The following is a 17,825-nucleotide window of genomic DNA, read 5'->3' as shown; positions in this document are numbered from 1 at the left end:
AAGACGCTGCTTATCTTGGTTACCTGAGTCGTTTAGATTACCCTGGCAGGGACCTGGGCATCAGGGGAGGCGGCAGATGGCAGATTCATGGGTTACCCCTCTGCCCTGCAGAGGGAGGAGGAGAGATTATTGGAGCGAGTAGGGTGAGAAGGCAGGAAACCTGAAGGGGGGTGGGTAGACACTGTAATGGGACCTGAACACCTGGTTGGATGTCTGTGTGGCTCTGGCCACGTCCTCCTCCACACTTCCTCTTCTCCACCACCTCCAGCAGCCAGCAGTGGGAGTCTGCCCACTGTATGCTCTCAGGGCGTTCCTGGGGGACCCAAAACACCGGGGCAGGAGTGGATGAATCCCTAGAGGCCTTAGACACAGCCTTCTTTTGAGCCCACTGTAGAGGCCCCTGAGCATCTGAATCTCTGCTTATTTGGGGGGTGGGGGGGAACACAGCAGTATTTGTCACTCTTAGGAGCTGGTAAAAATAGGGACTTTGAGGGCTCCAGGGACATCAATCAGCATGTGACAGAGGTGATTCTTACCATATCTTCAGCAGTGGCCTGCCATAAACCCATGAGCTGAGGGTCCACGTGTCCTGGGTCCTGGCTCTCCAGCACCTCCCCCAGGATCCACAGAGTGCCCTGAGCATGTAGTCAATGTCTATTTGGGTAGTGGAATGTCATGGTTCAGACACAGCCCTAGAGGCCACTCAGATGTTATTTACAGACCTTGTCTAATGACCCAGCCTCCAAACTGGGAGGGAGGGCACAGCCTGGTTGCCTTCTCCAATTTCTCCTGCCTTCTGATTTTCTCACACCCTGTCACAATCCCTCTCCTTCCACCTCTCTCTGGCCAGGAGCAAGTGGTGCCCTAGATCTGATGTGTGCCTCACAGCTGGGAGCCTGGAGAGAGTGCTCTCAGAATGGAGGCCGGGGTCTGAGAGCAGGGCAGAGGGCCACTGCCAGGGCCAGGCAACTGAGAGAGGTTCCTCGTTGGGGGGCTGGACACGGCAAGGAGGGTGGAGAAGTCCCTCTGAGTGGGATTGAGCTAGCCCTGCCCCACTACAGGAGACCTCTGTTGGGGGTGGTAGGGAATAGAGATAGGGAAGAGAGATTTCCTGATTATTTGGCTCCTAATTCAAACAAGAAGCTAACAGGTTGAATGAATTAAGAATGGTCAGCGTATCAGGCGAACATTCACAAGCCTAGATCCTTGACTCCCGGGTTGGGTTTTTGAAAACTGATCTTGTAGAGACTGGGGAACCCCGAAGGACACTCCAGAGATCCTGTATAGCAGGATCGAAGCCACAACAGAGATGGAGCGAGGTGTCTCTGCTCTGAAAAGCTCATGGGACCTCCTGTGCGTTGGTTGGGGGTTGGGGTGGAGTGTCTTCATGCTGATGGAGTCCCTCTTCCCCATCTGTTCCATGACATGCGGGGGCTCTCCCACTCCAGTTCCTAGCCTTTCCTCCCAAGATGGCACAGGCCTGGGTAGGCAGGCATGTGATATGTGTAATAATAGTCCCTGCCTCAAAATGTTATGGGAATTAAATGAGATCATCCTACAGAATGCTTAGAACAGCACTTAGCACACAGTAAACACTCAGTGTTAGCTATTATTACCAGAGGTAGTAGTCAGAGGAAATAGGCGGGTGACTGAGCTCCAGCACCAAGGCATATCGCCGTGTCTTCCCTGGCTCCATCGTTAATCCCTATATGGTAGTGTGGAGGCCGAGAAAAATTAAGGCCATCCCACCTAAAGTTTAGCATTAGCACAAGTACAGCCATCTTAGGTCCCTGTGAATAAGAGCTGAACTTTAAGGGGAAAAACTGCAGAATGTCCTCAATGTCCTTGGCAGGTAATCCCATATCAGAAAGACAACAGAGCTCAGAATTGCCCTCAGCAGAGAATCCCATATCAGAAAGACAAGAGAGCCCATGCCCGTGGTAGGAAGTCCCATCTTAGAATTCTTCCATCCCTTCTGGAAATCCCCTAGACCAGCCTATAAAAAACCCAGTTGTAACCCACTTTGGGGTCCAAGTCCCTGCTCCGCTGTGTCGGGTATACTTGGACCCAAGCTCGAGCTTGCTAATAAGCCCTCGTGCGCTTGCATCAGTGTCGGCTCCTTGGTGGTTTCTCGGATTCGCAATCTTGGGCACAACAGTAGACAGAGCTTCACATCAAGGAAAACCCCTTTGTGGTGGAGCCCCCCGGAGCCCTGGCATCCACTGAACCATGAACAGATCTGTGCTTCATGTGCTTTTCTTCCCTAAAGCCACAGACTCCTGGCTTACTGAGTACCTACTGTGCTAGGTTCTGGCTGATGAAGGTGAGTAAGACGGGGTCTGTGTGCTCAGCAAGCTCACAGGGAGGCCAGAAGGATGCCTGGGAGGGGCCCACTGACCATGAAGCAGGGTGCTCAGATTACAGGCCTGGCCCCCGGAGCACTTGAGAGCCAAAGGAGGGAGGAAGAAGGGGCCCAGAGCAGCCCAGGAAGGTCTGCTGGTTGGAAGTGGCCTCCAGAAGAGGTTGGAGGTGGTGAAGGCCAAAGGGAGGGGATCTCGGGAGGGGAAAAGCAGGTGGCTATTCTCCCGCCCCATTGCTGTGCCCCATTGCTGAGGCCCATTGCTGCATATCCCTGCTCTGTGCAAAGTGGGTCGACATTCAGGTAGCAGGTAGAAGATGACTCCACCTGAGCTGATGTGGAGTTGTTGGGTCTTGCTCTGCGGGGGTGGGGGAGGTTGGGGGGGCACAATCTCAGTGATCTTGTGAGGATCTCTATCTCCCTCCCAGCCCTGCCCCTCCCTCATTGTGAGTTCTTATCAAGGAGGGCTCTGCATTCAGAAGCTATTTTCTGAAGCACTTACTTTGTGTTTAGGCCTGTTCTATTGGCCCTGGAGAAGGAACAATGACTAAAGCAGACAAAATGTCCATTCCACGTGTGGGAGGTGGCAGGTGGAGCATGGTCAGATGCTGAACAGGATCAGCTTGGGGAATATACACATGCTATATCAGATGGCAGCATGAGATGTGCTCAGGAGGAAAATGGAGTGGTGGCAGGGGGTGAGATTGGAGCAAGGGTGGCTGGAAGGGGAGGAGGGCATGGTTCCTGCCCCAGGAAATCACCATCTGGTGGGCGGCTCTCATTTGAATTTAATGAAGAATCTTCTAGAGGAGCTGTAGAATGCAGATTCCCTGGGCTTCACCTCTGAGACTCTGATTTAGCAGGCCCGGTGTGGGGCCCAGACATGATGCTGTGGATGAGCCCACACTGAGGAGAGTTGCTTTCTTAGGAAGCCAAGTCCAAGAAGGATGACACTGGTTTTTCCCCTAGGAAGGCCCTCTGGGAACCCCAAGAAAACCAGACAAGGGACAGTGACAGCAGTGCCACCCAGGCTTTTAGCCATGGAGGAAGCCTCTACCAGAATCAGCTGGGTTGAGCTGGAAGAAGGGGAAAATCCAGTCTGAGGACAAAAACATGGTTTGGGGTTCTGCCTCCTGAGTCGTTTGTGACACCCCAGGGCTGTGAGGAGGGGCCCCAGCCCAGCCCAGATGCCACCATCCCAGTGTTTCCCAGCTATCTCAGCTCTCATCTGTGAGGTCTCAGGGCTCCAAGCTCTGGTAACAGAGGGAAATGGACTCTCTCAAGACTTCCTGGAATGATCTATTTATTCCACAAAGAACTTACTGAGTAGGTAAGACCTACCTGTGCCATACCCTGTTGTAGGGGCTGAGGATACAGCAGTGAGCAAAATAGGTAAAATCCCTGCTTTCTTGGAGTTTATTGGGAGGAGAGTCACTGAACAAGATAATGAGTAAAATCTTTCTAGTAATGATAAAGGCTGAAGGGAGATAGGAAGAATCAATAGCAAGCATATTGAAAGTTTAGATGGAATGGCCAACAAGGGCCACATGGAGAAGATGACTCAAGTGAAGAATCTAAGTAAACAAGAGAGTCATGAGGATTTCTGTGGGATAGAATTCCAGGCTGAGGAAATGGCAGGTGCAAAGGCACTGGAACAAGGCTGGTGGATCATGACTGAGTTATAGCACGTCTGCCAGTGTGGCTGGAGGAAGGAGGGAAAGAAGGAGAACAAGGAGACAGTATGAGAGATAGCATTGACCAATCATAAAGGGCCCTAGAGGCCTTCCTAAGGACTTGGGCTTTTACTCTCAGTGACATAGGAAAGCCAAAGGAGAACTTTGGCAGAGGACTGACATATTTAAAAAAAATTTTTTTTTTTTGTTTATTTAGAGATTTGTTTAGGGCAGCCCAGGTGGCTCAGCGGTTTAGCACCGCCTTCAGCCCAGGGCCTGATCCTGGAGACCCAGGATCGAGTCCCACTTCGGGCTCTCTGCAGGGAGCCTGCTTCTCCCTCTGCCTGTGTCTCTTCCTCTCTTTCTCTCTGTGTGTTTCATGAATAAATAAGTAAAATCTTAAAAAAAAAAAAATAAATAAATAAAAAATAAAGATTTGTTTATTTATTTGAGGTGGCAAGAGGGGGAGAGGGGGCTAGAGTCTTAAGCAGACCCTCTCTTTCCTCAGCAGGGAGCCCTAGGCTCAGCTGGATCTCAGGGAAAACCAAGTCAGCAGGGCTTAACCAACTGGGCCACCCAGGGACCCTAAAAGAGGTTTTTTAAAAATTCAACTTCATGTAGCAGTTCTGATGAATATCTTTTACTTCATGTCAATGTCTACTTTTAGGGCAGCCCCGGTGGCTCAGCGGTTTAGCGCTGCCTCCGCCCTGGGGTATGATCCTGGGGACCCGGGATCGAGTCCCGCATCCGGCTCCCTGCATGGAGCCTGCTTCTCCCTCTGCCTGTGTCTCTGCCTCTCTCTCTCTCCCTCTGTGCCTCTCATGAATAAATAAATAAAATCTTTAAAATAAAAAAAAAATAATAAGAAATGTATACTTTTAGTAGCAATCCCAAAAGAAAGTCCTATTTTTAGGAGTATGTTTAACTGAAAAAGCTTATTCTTTCCCACTTTGATCTAGGCAATTGTTTTGACAAGAGGTAAGCCCCCAGCAAGTATCTCATACTTAAGCACAGATTCCAAATCACAGTTTGTAACTTTTTTTTTTTGAAACTTTCATCCAAAAATACATTTTATATCTTCTGTGACCTAGGAAATACTGTATCTTCCTATTACGGTAATGGAAAGGAAACTCTACGCCAGAGGCTGGACTATACAGAGTTTGGAGCCCCACACACCGCACGTGCAGACCACCACACTCACGTCTGCTGTCCACTAAGCCTGCTCCAAAAGCTCATCTTTCTCCAGAGGTTCCAGAATCGGGGCAGGAGGTGGGTGGCCGCCCTGTGAATCCGTGGCTCTGAGTCAAGCCCACCTCTTGGTGACGTTGAGATGGTCGAGCTGGTCCGCCACGAACCTGTGCGGGGGGAACTTGGACGTGCTGGCCGCCTTGATGGCCTCGAAGGCTGCTCCCCGCTTCCCTGAGCCCCGCCTGGTGGCCGTACTGCTCTCCCACAGATGGGGCGGAGCTCAGCCAGGACTGGTTCTCTGCCTCCGGCTCCAGCCGCCCGATCACGTCTGCTTCGCTGGGAAGGACACGGCCCGCGGTCACGGGTGCTTCAGGGTCCACTGCCTGCGGGGGGTGGGACTGCGGCGGAGGAGAGCGGTCAGGAACTCGGCACCTGCGCAAAGGGCAGAGCCGCACACGGACTGGCCACGCGCTCGGCCACCCGCGAGAACGCACACTGCACCCCAAAAGAAGCGGAGATCCCAAATAGGATCTACAGGGAAACGAGGGGGGACTCCCAAAATAAGGAGATGTGCCAATCAACTCATTGACCGCATCTCCCAACAGACCCCACAGCCTCCACATACCAGCAGGCACGATCCCCCGGACTGATGTATTTTAAGGGATCACCTCTGGCATCTATGTTGGACATAGATGTTGTGGCACAAGAGTGGAAGCAAGACCAGGTAAGAGGCCATTGAAATATGCCCATAAGAAATTATGGTAGTTTGGATTGGATTATGAGCAATTTGAAGATAACAAGTGGTTAGATGTGTTAAAGGAAGAGCCTACTGGATTTGCTGGTAGGCAAAATGAGGGTTGTAAGAAAAACATTACTTGTGTATATATGCCAGGTGCTACAGGAAACCTTTTATATGCAAATCATTCAAAGTTTACAACAATCACATAAGTGAGGTTCTATTGTGTGTGTGTGTTAAGATTTATGTATTTTAGAGAGGGTGTGAACAGGGGGAGAGGCAGAGGGAGATGGAGAGAAGCAAACTCCCCAAAGAGCAGGGAGCCTGATGTGGGGGAGGGAGATTCCATCCCAGGACTCTGACATCTAGACAGGAGCAGAAATCAAGAGTCCAATGCTTGAACGCTTAACTGACTGTGCCACCCAGGTGACCCATGAGGTTCTGTTGTTCTATGCACTTTACAGATGGGGACACTAACAGAGAGGCTAAGTAACTTGAAAAATCTCTTGGCTAGCAAGAGATATAGTGGGTATTTAAACTCAATCTTACACCGAAAGCAACCCCCTGAGCCCTTCCTTAGCAGCTCTGCCATGACAGTCTTACCCATGCTTCTACATGCACCTCTGCACATCTACTCTGCACCAGGCACTGGCAGCTGTTGGGGATGCAAAGATGAGTAAGGAACAGTTCTTGGCCTTGGAGAATGCATGGTTTCAAGAGGGAGACAAGAAGGGAAATAACCACAGTTCTAAGAGAGAAGTGTGTAGAATCCCAGGCCCTCAGAGGAGTGGGTAACTTTGCCCAGGGGGTAAGATGCCTCAGAGGAGGAGATGTGGGGCTAGAGCTCCACCTGAACAACAGGAAATGGAAAAGCATTCCTGGCTGAGGGCCCTGTGTGCCAAGGCACAGAGGTGGAGAGGAGTCTGGTGCCACCAGAGGATTGCATGTACGGTGCTCTGGTTTGGGAGGAGTGTGGGGAGGCCTGGGAAGCAGAAGCAGAGCTAGAGTAGTTAGCAAGGCCTCTGGCATGTCTGGGAAAGAGCTTCTCCTGAAAGCAAGGAGAAATCACTGCAGGTTTCCGGGGGGGGGGGGGGGGGGGGGAGGGAGATTCAGTGAGGTCTGTTTTCCAAAGATGGCTCTTTATGTGGCGGGTAGATGCCAGGGAGAAGAGGACGTAGCTTTCCCTGTGTCAGGATGATGCGGCTCACCATATCTGGTAAGACCATGAGAACCAGCCAGCATTTCCAGGAAACAAAGCACTCTCCCATGCATGTGTGTCTCTGTGTGTATGTGTCTATAAATATACAATTCTTGGCTAGAGTCTCACGTGAGGCCATGATAGCATATTGCCACACTCACCAAGCTGCCTCTGAGGCCTCCTGTCCTCCCCCTGGCAAGGCTCAGCCCTATAAAGCACCACATTTCATCATGCAGCAGGCAGGGCCAGGATCTGAGCTATCTTACCATTTCCCCTCAGGACACCAAAGCCAGTGGCAGGACAAAGGATGTGAGTTTGGCCAGAAGAGGAATATGGAGACTCTTTGACTCCCCAGTGACAAGACTGAGAAGGAAAAATCTGTTTGAAAACCTAACCCATCTCCAGTGGTTCAAGAACCATCATGATCAGAAATAGTAGGTGGATGAGGTGGCCCTTGTCCTATTCACGGGAAGTTCCATGACCTTAAGTTAGATTAAGGAAGAGAGAAAAAAATAGAGACAGAGAAAGACAATGTATATGTGTACGTGTGTGTGTGTGTGTGTGTGTGTCTAAAGGTGTATACCTGTATATGTAGATACAGTATACACAAGTATGTGTATATAAATAGACACATGTATACCTACATACCTGCGTAGGTATACATATGGAGAGAGAGACAAAGAAGACACAGGAAACAGGGACAGACAGACAGAACAGAGTAATGGGGCAACCAAATGGGGTTTTAACCACAACATTCTTCAAAGCTCCAGCTAGGGCAGACCTGCTAAAATAGGGCAGAATTTATGTTACTACTATTGTAGCAGAGTCCAGCCTCGTTCTCCTATCCACATCTTCAGCTGATGTAGTTCAGCTGTCTGGTTCATTGGGGGCTGCAGGGACCTTGGGAGACTCACATACCTGGGGACAAAGCTGAGTCTTGTTCTCCATGTGACTTTAAAGTAAGGGATGGATATGGTCCTTGCTCTCTTGGGCCTCAGTCTCCTCATCTAGAAAATGGGAAGAAAACATTTGCTACTGTGTGATCTCACTTCTATGGGGAAACAACAATAAAACTCCAAGCTCCCAGCTACAGAGAAAAGACTGGTGGTTGCCGGAGGGGAAGGGGTGGGCAGTAGGTGAAATGGGTGAAGGGAGTCAAAAGTACAAGAAATAAGAAGTTATACAAGTTATACAAGAAATAAGTTATGGAGATATAAGGTATAGCATGGGTACTACAGCTAATGACAGGATGATGCGGTTCACCATATTTGCATATTTGCATATTTGAAAGCTGCTAAGAGAGTGGATCTTAAGAGCCCTCATTACAAGAAAGATAATTTCTTTGCAGCTATATATGGTGATGGATGTTAACTAGACTTATTGTGATCATTTTGCAGTAAATACAAATATCAAAATCATTATTATTTTTTTAAAAATTTATTTTTTATTGGTGTTCAATTTGCCAACATATAGAATAACACCCAGTGCTCATCCTGTCAAGTGCCCACCTCAGTGCCCGTCACCCAGTCACCCCCACCCCCCGCCCTCCTCCTCTTCCACCACCCATAGTTCATTTCCCACAGTTAGGAGTCTTTCAGTTCTGTCTCCCTTTCTGATCAAATATCAAAATCTTTATGTTGTACACCTGACACTCATATGTCCATTATGCCTCAATAAAAACTTTTTTTTTTTTTTAAATTTAAAAAACTCCTGTCCTAGGCACCTATGTGGCTCAGTGGTTGAGCATGTGTCTTTGGCTCAGAACATGATCTCACTAGGATCGAGTCCCACATCAGCCTCCCCACGGGGAGCCTGCTTCTCCCTCTGTTTATATCTCTGCCCCTCTCTCTGTTTCTCTCATGAATAAGTAAATAAAATATTAAAAACAAAAGAACAACTCTGCTCTCCATTTTACAGATGATGAAGCTGAGACACAAAGGGGTTAGGTAATTCCCCAGGATTTGGGCCAGGCAGTCTGGCTGTAGATCCTGTGCCTTTCACCACATTTCTTTGCTGGGTCCTTGTGGCACCAGCGTTCCTGAAGTCCTGCTTCAGCATAGTGAAAGCTTTTCTTTAAGAATGTGAGATGGATGAATGGATAAAGAAAATGTGGTCTATGTATACAATGGAATGTTACTCAGCCATTAGAAACGACAAATACCCACCATTTGCTTCAACGTGGATGGACCTGGAGGGTATTATGCTGAGTGAAATGAGTCAATCGGAGAAGGATAAACATATGGTCTTATTCATTTGGGGAATATAAAAATTAGTAAAGGGAATAAAGGGAAAGGAGAGAAAGTGAGTGACAATATCAGCGAGGGTGACAAAACATGAGAGACACCTAACTCTGGGAAATGAACAAGGAGTAGTGGAAAGGGAGGTGGGCGGGGAGTTGGGGTGACTGGGTGATGGGCACTGAGGGGGGCACTTGGCCGGATAAACTGGGTGTTATGCTATATGTTGGCAAATTGAACTCCAATAAAAAAATTAAAAAGTTAAAAAAAAAGAATGTGGGATGGAACTAGAGGATATTATGCTGAGTGAAATAAGTCAATCAGAGAAAGACAATCATCATTTGGTTTCACTCATATGTGGAATATAAGAAATAGTGAAAGGGATTACAAGAAATATAAGAAAAGAGACTATAAGGGAAAGGAGGGAAACTGAGTGGGGGAAATTAGAGAGGGAGACAAACCCACAAGAGACTCCTAACTCTGGGAAACAAACAAAGGGTTGTGGAGGGGAGGTGGGTGGGGGATGGGGTAACTGGTGACAGCACTGAGGACAGCACTTGATGGGATGAGCACGGGGTGTTACACTGTATGTTGGCAAATTTAATTTAAATAAAATATTAAAAAAAAAAAAAGAATGTGGGACTTCAAGATCTGAATAGGACCAACTCTAAGATCGAATTCCAGTTTCTCAAGGGCACTGACTTTGGGTTGAAAGGCGGTTGCCTCTGTGTTAAGGCTGGCATGGGGCACATCTTTAGGTTTCCCCCCAAATGCTCATGTGCAGGGTCTCCACCACCCTAGGGACTCCCCTCCCCCGGCACCTGAGAAAACAAAAAAGGTGGTAAAAGAGCCTTAGCAAACAGATTGTGGAATACCATCTAGAATTCGGCAGAATTTTAATTAAATGCTCAAGATGTAAGTGCTCACACCTTTAGCACTTAAAAAAAAAAAACACCATCTGATTCTTGCCGTTTAGGGACTATTAATAAAAGTTTCTGAAATGCAAAACAAACAAACAACCCCCCCCCCCAAAAAAAAAAAAAAAACGAAAAGCAAACATCTGCTTTGCCCATCCCTGCAGGACTGCTATGAGCAGGGGATTAAGGTGAGAGCAGGGAAGGCATTTTCCAAGTTGCTGTCTGCAACTCCAGGCTGGTGCCTGAGTCCATGGCCCTAGGGATGGGGAGCCAGCTTGAGTGTGCTTAATTGCAAGGTGTGCCTGAATCAGGTTCCCCAGAAGGGCTTGGCTGGGGGACTGCCTGTCTCCCTCATGGGTTTGTGTACAGAATGTGGGGGAAGGGCTAAAGAGGAAGAAAAAAGCTCTTCAGGAAGCCCTAGGTTCCCCTGCCTAACCAAGCTACCCACAGGCTCTTTCTTCCTCGGCCATCCCCAGATCTCCAGACTCCTCAGGGACCCTCAGATCTCCAGGCCAGAAGCATTCTGGGTGTGTTGGGGAGCAGCCCACTCTGCAGGATGTCCTTCTCCCTGTCACATTCCCCAGCTCCCATACCCTGAGCACCCAGGGTAGACCCTTGGAAAGGGGTATTTGAGGGAGGGCCCAGGATATCAGAGACCCAAGCACACCAGGTTTTAAGGCCTGCAGGAAGCCTCTCACAATAGTCCTGTTTGTGGCTTTGGTCTTTCCCATCCATGAACTATCACAGCCATCCATTTATGAGGTCTCCTCATCACGCACCCTAGCCGTGCCATAGTTCCATGAACATCTCTGAATGTGACCCTTATAAGCCCCACATCACTGTGATAACAAAACAGTTACCATTTATGGAGGCCTGTCTGCACACAGGGCAATGTGTCAGACCCTTGATGGCTGGAGTCTGGTCCTCCCAGCAGTCCTGTGGGTGGGTGCGCCCCCAACTGAGAGGCCAGGAAGCTGGGGTCCCACCAGGTTAAGTCACATAGCTAGGGTTATACACAGTCACGTCACACAGGCCCCAGATTCAGAAGCCTGTGTCCTTGGATAATGACCTCCTCAGGGATGGTATATGGTTGAGGGAAGTCATGTACTGGGTCTTCAGATATCCCTGAAAAACAGAGAGTGTCTCCATCAAGTTGAATGGAGAGGAACAGAACATCACTAAATGAAGCTGTAGCCCAGCCAAGTGTCCAGGCGCCTGTCTGGAGAGACAGTGTATAAGAGAAGGGCTTCTGGGGGATGAGGGGGGGTGGATAGCCACAGCTGGTGAGTGTATCCAGTGGTGGTGACAGTTATCAATACACCTGTGGCAGGGACAGCGCTAAGATTCCAACTCAGGTCAGCTCCAGAGCTACCTTCCACCGATGCTTCTGCCTTGCACGTCTCTCTCCCGGTCTGACAGACCAGGAAGTCCTTCAAGCTAGCTGAGCTAGCTCCCTTGGTCCTTGTTCTGAGCTCATGGGCACCACTGGGGTGGGGTGGGGGGGCAGAATGGGGGGCTCCAATTCCTCACACTAGCCTTCATGACAAACTTGTGCTCCCCTGTGAGTGAACACATTGGCATGCTTTTTAAAGCCCGGTCCCCTCCCATGTGTTTGGGGGATGGGAGCCAGGCCTCCAGAAGTTCACCAACTCTGGTGCCTGAAAAATAAAACAAGAACAAGTTCCAGATCTGTCGGGCTAAGTCTGGTCCTATTGTTTCTTCACCAAGTTTGTGCCTCAAGCAGTTGGGATGCTGGTAGAGGCAGGAGCTACCAAAAGAACCAGCAGAGGCTTGGGGTGTGCAATCAGAAACCTTTGTTGTGTGACCTGAGGTAAGTGACTTAACTTACCAGCGCTTCATTTTCTGATTTCCCTCACAGAATAAAGGTATGTAAAATATCTCAGTGAACTAATGTGCTCTGTGGTCTCCATGAGTCATTAGTGTCGCTGTATGTGCCCGCCTGGCCGGCTGGTCCCAAGTCCCTCCAGGACGGGAAGGGCAGGGGGCCTTGGTCCCCTCATCTGCCTAGGCAATGTCCTATTTCCTTCAGGTTTCCTAGTAGCTGGCCCTCCCTGGGACCTTTCCTGTCAGGAGCCTTCTTCCGGGCTTGTCACTCTGTGGTGACAGACCAGCAACCACTCTGTTCTGTCAGCTCCTTGTCCCTGCCCCTAACTTGGGAAGGATGGTCACATGGTGGCCCTTCATGGGGCACTCTGAGGAGTCAGGGAGCAAAAAGAGAGCCAGCTGCTGACTGGACTGTGGGAAGAGCCTTAGCACTTTATCTACTTGGCAGGTTGAGATCACCTTCTCTGCCCCCCGTATGACCTCAGGCTTTTCCTGATACGGCCTGACTTGTCCTTGGTAGAATATCATCCTGCAAGCTGCTCTCTCCTGCAGTGTCCTGAGGGGTGGACAGCATCCCCCCCTTAGGTGGGAGCTCTGGGGCGGAGGCCATGCTTCTGCTCCTGTCCACCATCAGACCAGCTTGCCCTGGGAAGGGTCCACCCCCTGGGGCCTAGCAGGTGACAGAAGCCCAGGCTGGCTGATTTGACTTGGGCAATTACTTCCCTCTGGGTAAGACAGTGATCTCACTGAGCTTGTTGTTTTGTGTTTTACTTTGTTTTGTTTTTGTTTGCCTTTTTTTTTTTTTTAAAGATTTTATTTATTTATTCATGAGAGAGAGAGAGAGAGAGAGAATGAGAGAGAGGCAGAGACTCAGGCAGAGGGAGAAGCAGCCTCCATGCAGGGAGCCTGACATGGGACTCGATCCCGGGACTCCAGGATCAGGCCCTGGGCTGAAGGCGGTGCTAAACCGCTGAGCACCCCCGGGGTTGGGGGTTGGGGGGCTTCTTTTGCCTTCCTGTCCAAGAACCTGGGAGCTGTTTTGCAACCATTTGCCACTTTCATCTAGCCAGAGAAGCAAAGGAGACTTCCTCCATCCTGGGTCCAACTGACCAGAGAGCAGGAGCAAGGGTGGGTGGCTGGGGGTGGGAGGGGACTGCCTCCAGGGGCTTTCTCCCGAGGCCACTCAAGTGGGTGCTTCCCATTACGGGCCTACAGAGTGACTCCTTTCTGGGCTGAACATGGAGGCCAGTGGTTCTGGATCCTTGTGCAGCACTAGGGAGTTCCCTTTCTGAGCATAGGAGATATGCTGCCTGGTCACTGCCTGGAAGGCAGGACACACTGACAGGAGAAGCCCCTTTCCACCGCTCAGGACCGAGCACACACAAGCATTTCCCAGTAAAGCTCTTTGCACTCAAGCTCTTCCATTCACACACACACACCCAGAGGAAGTCAGAGAGTGAGAAATGCTGACTGGCTTTAAATAAACACAATCAGCTATTTTAGACCTCTGGGCACCTGGTGTCTTTTCTAGGCTGCCAGACACACTTTGCCCAGAGCAGCACCTGTTGAGACTTGCTGGGCTCCCAGTCCGGGCCGCGCAGACCAAAGCAGAAGCCTGGCGCCCCCTGCTGGTAAGTCTGGACACACACCAGGTTGGGTGAGTGCAAATACCCCAGGAAAACACCTCGGTCATGGGTTCTGGAGGGCAGGGATACAGAGACAGCAAGAGGAGTTTCCATCTTCCTCTCTCCTTTCCTTCCAAGGAACCAGATTGATTCACTTCCATTCATTCTCCCAAAGGCAGGATTCACTTCCCCGTGGTGTGGAAGGAAAGGTGGGGCTCAGAGAGTTCAAGTGACTTTCTCCAGATAACACAGCAAGTTGGAGCTTCCTATTTCTGAACGTGCAAGGAGGCAGATGTGCCCATTGAGTGCCACTAGGCCCACTGGGCCTCGCAGGGAGACCTCACAGTGTCTTCTCATCTCCATCGACCAAGGCCTCCTCCTTACCATGTTCTGTCTGGCTGAACAGTGGCTAATGCCACACCACCGACTCTCTCTCCCCCCGCCGACCTGGGCTACATGTGACCTGTCTGAATAGCAGCCCCTCCTACTCTGTGGTGGCTGTGTGACACAGAAACCTTCATGGAAGGAGGGCGAAGAGCTGTTTCTGCATTCTGGGCCCACTCAGTGAGCATCTAAGCCAAAGGAATCACTGATGTTTCAGCCCATATGCACTTAGCGGCAGTGGGCCAAAGCATCCACCTCTGTGGAATGTGTGTCTAGAAGGTAAGGGGGTCCTGGTGTAGGAACCGAGGGTCTGGGAGAAGGAGCCTGTCATGGCCCTCCCATGGGGGAGCTCTCAATCATAGGAAAGGCAGGCCAATGGAACTACCAGAAATCATATCCTCAAGCAGGGAATGGCTCTGAATTTCTACATGGAGGTGAAATTCCACCAGCTGAGGCCAGACTGGTGTCTCTGGTGGGGAGCCAGGCCCAGATCGTTTCTTCCATGTCAGGAATCTCCTGTATCATCCTCTCTTCTGTGCTCAGCATCTCCAAGATGATAAGGGCCACTTGCTTGTCCTAGCAAGGGGCCCCTCTTCTGTCTTCTAGAGAATGTACAGGTTGAGACAGTGTCCATGTCCTGCTTTTCTTGGGTCCAGGCTGTCTTGGTTTCACTTCTCCTGGACACCCCTGGACTTCAGGCTAAAATAAATCCTAATTATGGAGTACAGCTCACAAAGGAGACTTTTCTTTTCAGAGTTGTTGGCTAGGGATCCCAGGGGCTTTCACTTGTACCAGGTCCTGATTCTCTGCCCTTGAGGTCAGGGCAATATGAAGAAGGTACGGGTGAGCCCCAAGCTGGCCCCATGCTATTAGTCATGGTATCTCTCTGGCCTCTGGGCATCTTGCTAGGTTGATTTGGTGGTAACTCCTGGGGCCAATGACCCAGAGTTCCCAAAACTCAGTCTTCTCACTGGGAGAGGGCTTCCTTCATGGCACTCCCTCCTCACGCATTCCCCTGGGTGGCCAAGATCCCTTAGCAACAGGTTCTATTACTGGGCCGTGGGTAACCTCTACTCATGGTAGCATGACAATGATAGGAAAAGGACTTGGAACCAGATACACTGGGATCCAAATCCTAGTTCAATCTGTTACTCTCTGTGTTACCTTGGGCAATCTGCAGAACCTCTCAGAATAATCTCAGTTTACAAATCTGTCAGCAAGGATAATAAAGTTGACCTTTGAACAATGTGGGGGCTGGGGGTACCAACCTCTCCCCAAACACACAGTCAAAAATCCAAGTATAATGTTTGACTCCTCAAAACGTAACTACTAAGAGCCTACTACTGCTGGCCAGAAGTCTTACTGCTAACCTAAACAGTCAATTCACAATTATTCTGTTCGTTGTATGTATTATATACTGTATTATTACAATAAAGCAACCAAGAGAAAAGAAAATGTTATCACAAAAGTAATGAGGAAGAGAACATGCATTTACAGTACTAGATTGTATTTGTCCAAGGAAATCTGAATATGAATGGACACATGCACTTCAAACCCATGTTGTTCAAAGGTCAACATGCCGTAGTTTGTATGGCTTGAAGTTGTGCAGGAATGGAAGGGGATAATGCAGTGACTCCAAGGAGTATGTACACTGGGCTAAGGACAGGGGAAGATAAAGGATAAACATGGAATATTTTGCTGTAGCATTAATTTTATAAGAAAAATATAGGGAATGTATTTTGAAGTAAACCAGCAAAATATGAAGTTCAAATACGTTTTAAAGAAGGAAGAGCAAACCAAAAGAAATGCTTTTACTCATGTCACTTGCTTTGGGTTATGCTGTAAACTTGGAGGTCAGAGGGTAGCTGGTTATCAGTCACTCAGGCTTTGGGATTCTTTAAAAATATTTTTTAAAATATTTAATTAATTTATTTATTTGAGAGAGAGAGAGAGAGAGAGATACACAGAGAGACAGAGAGAGGGAGACAGAGAGAATGATCAGGGACAGCAGCAGCAGAGAGAGGGAGAAGCTCCCCCACCAAGCAGGGATCCCACCAATGCAGAGCTTGATCTCAGGACCCTGGGACCATGACCTGAGCCGAAAGCAGATGCCCAACCGACTTAGCCACCACGGAATCCCATTTCTGGATCTTTTGATAGAAAAGTCTGATGTATGTGAGGTCCCTGCTCGCACAAAGCTGCCTCAGCCTTTGTACAGGCTTCTGCACGTCTGAGATCATCCTGGGCTTCAGCTACCAGCACCAGGATAAGAATCTGAAGCTCCAGTGAGGGGCTGGGGCAGGTGTTTTCTTGTATAAAACCACCAGCTGATTAAGAAAGGTAGGTGGGGAGAATCTCTTTCCACAGATTCCAGGATGGCAGGTGGGGAGATAAGACAAGTCCCTGTGGCTTACCTTAGACTCTGGGGCCCAACACAGAAGCCCTGGGAAATTTCAGGCTGACTCTGGGAATTTGGTTGGGAATAGCAGTCAGAACCTGGCTTCCGTTGCTCTGGCCACATTTGAGAGGATGAGAGCTATTGGTGCACATTCCAGAATCCTGGAATCAGAAAGGAACTAAAATTTATGTTGTGTGGTGTGTTTGTTTGTTCCAGGCTCTGGGCTAGATGACTCACATGTGAGGTTTCAGTTACTACTTCAACGTGTGTACGGTAAGGCAGCATTCTCTCCATGCCCAGGGCGGTCATGAGACATGCCCAAGATCACACACCTACTGTGGTAGAAGCTATTAGTTGTTCCCCAATAAGTGTCTACTATATCTCGGTTATGGAAACAGAGCTGCCTAGAAAGAAGACTACATTTCCCAACCTTCTGTGTGGCTAGGTGTCATCACGTGACCGAGTTCTGACCAATGAGAAGTAAATGAAGTGTCTCAGGGCAGCCTCTAGGAACCTTCCTTAAGGCACAGCTTGTGTTTGTGCACTCTCCCCCATCCTCTTTGCTCTTTCTTCTATTTTGCTGTTTGGTAGGTGAGTGCCACTTTGATCCACGAGGATGAGGGCCACCCACTAGGAACAGCAGAACAGTGAGCTGGAAGAAGACTGGGACATGGTACCAGGCCCAGACTGCTGCCTCTAGGCTTTCACATGAGAGGGAAATAAACATCTACTTGTTAAAGCCACGTTGTTGTGGGTTTTCTGTTATCTTCATTTGTACCTCATCTTAACTGAGGTACCTAGTAAGTGATGGAGAGGAGAATTTGAATCTGAATCAATGAGATCTTCAACCCATGCTTTCCCATTAGGATGTGATGTTTCTAGGGCCCCGTACATGCTCTTGCTATGCTGCCATAAGCTCTTAGTGTGAAGCATTACTTGGAACTACAATGGTGTCAACTTGGGGCCAAAGCCCAGGACCCTGAGAGGGTGGTGAAGGTAACACTTCCCCTAAGATCCAGGAAACTCCATCCTTCTTTTTTTTTTTTTTTTAAATAAATTAATTTTTATTGGTGTTCAATTTACCAACATACAGAAAAACACCCAGTGCTCATCCCGTCAAGTGCCCCCCACAGTGCCCATCACCCATTCACCCCCACCCCCCGCCCTCCTCCCCTTCCACCACCCCTAGTTCGTTTCCCAGAGTTAGGAGTCTTTATGTTCTGTCTCCCTTCCTGATATTTCCCACACATTTCTTCTCCCTTCCC

General features: G+C 49.3%; 1 long non-coding RNA gene across 2 annotated transcripts; it reads left to right on the top strand.

Annotated features, from left to right (window-relative positions):
- Positions 1–1,722: 1,722 nt before the first annotated feature.
- Positions 1,723–17,273, top strand: LOC140599069 (uncharacterized). 2 transcript variants are annotated; one of them, XR_012001756.1, is made up of 4 exons: positions 1,723–5,944; positions 13,685–13,784; positions 13,954–14,441; positions 16,777–17,273. It is a non-coding gene; the product is annotated as an uncharacterized lncRNA (long non-coding RNA). The 2 variants fall into 2 exon arrangements; XR_012001755.1 differs by lacking the exon at positions 13,954–14,441 and having other exon boundaries at positions 5,236–5,944; positions 16,777–16,833; positions 17,152–17,273.
- The last annotated feature ends 552 nt before the right edge of the window (positions 17,274–17,825 follow it).

Source organism: Vulpes vulpes, chromosome 5 (assembly GCF_048418805.1).
Source record: "Vulpes vulpes isolate BD-2025 chromosome 5, VulVul3, whole genome shotgun sequence".
NCBI lineage: Eukaryota > Metazoa > Chordata > Mammalia > Carnivora > Canidae > Vulpes > Vulpes vulpes.
This window is presented reverse-complemented; position numbering and strand designations above follow the sequence as displayed.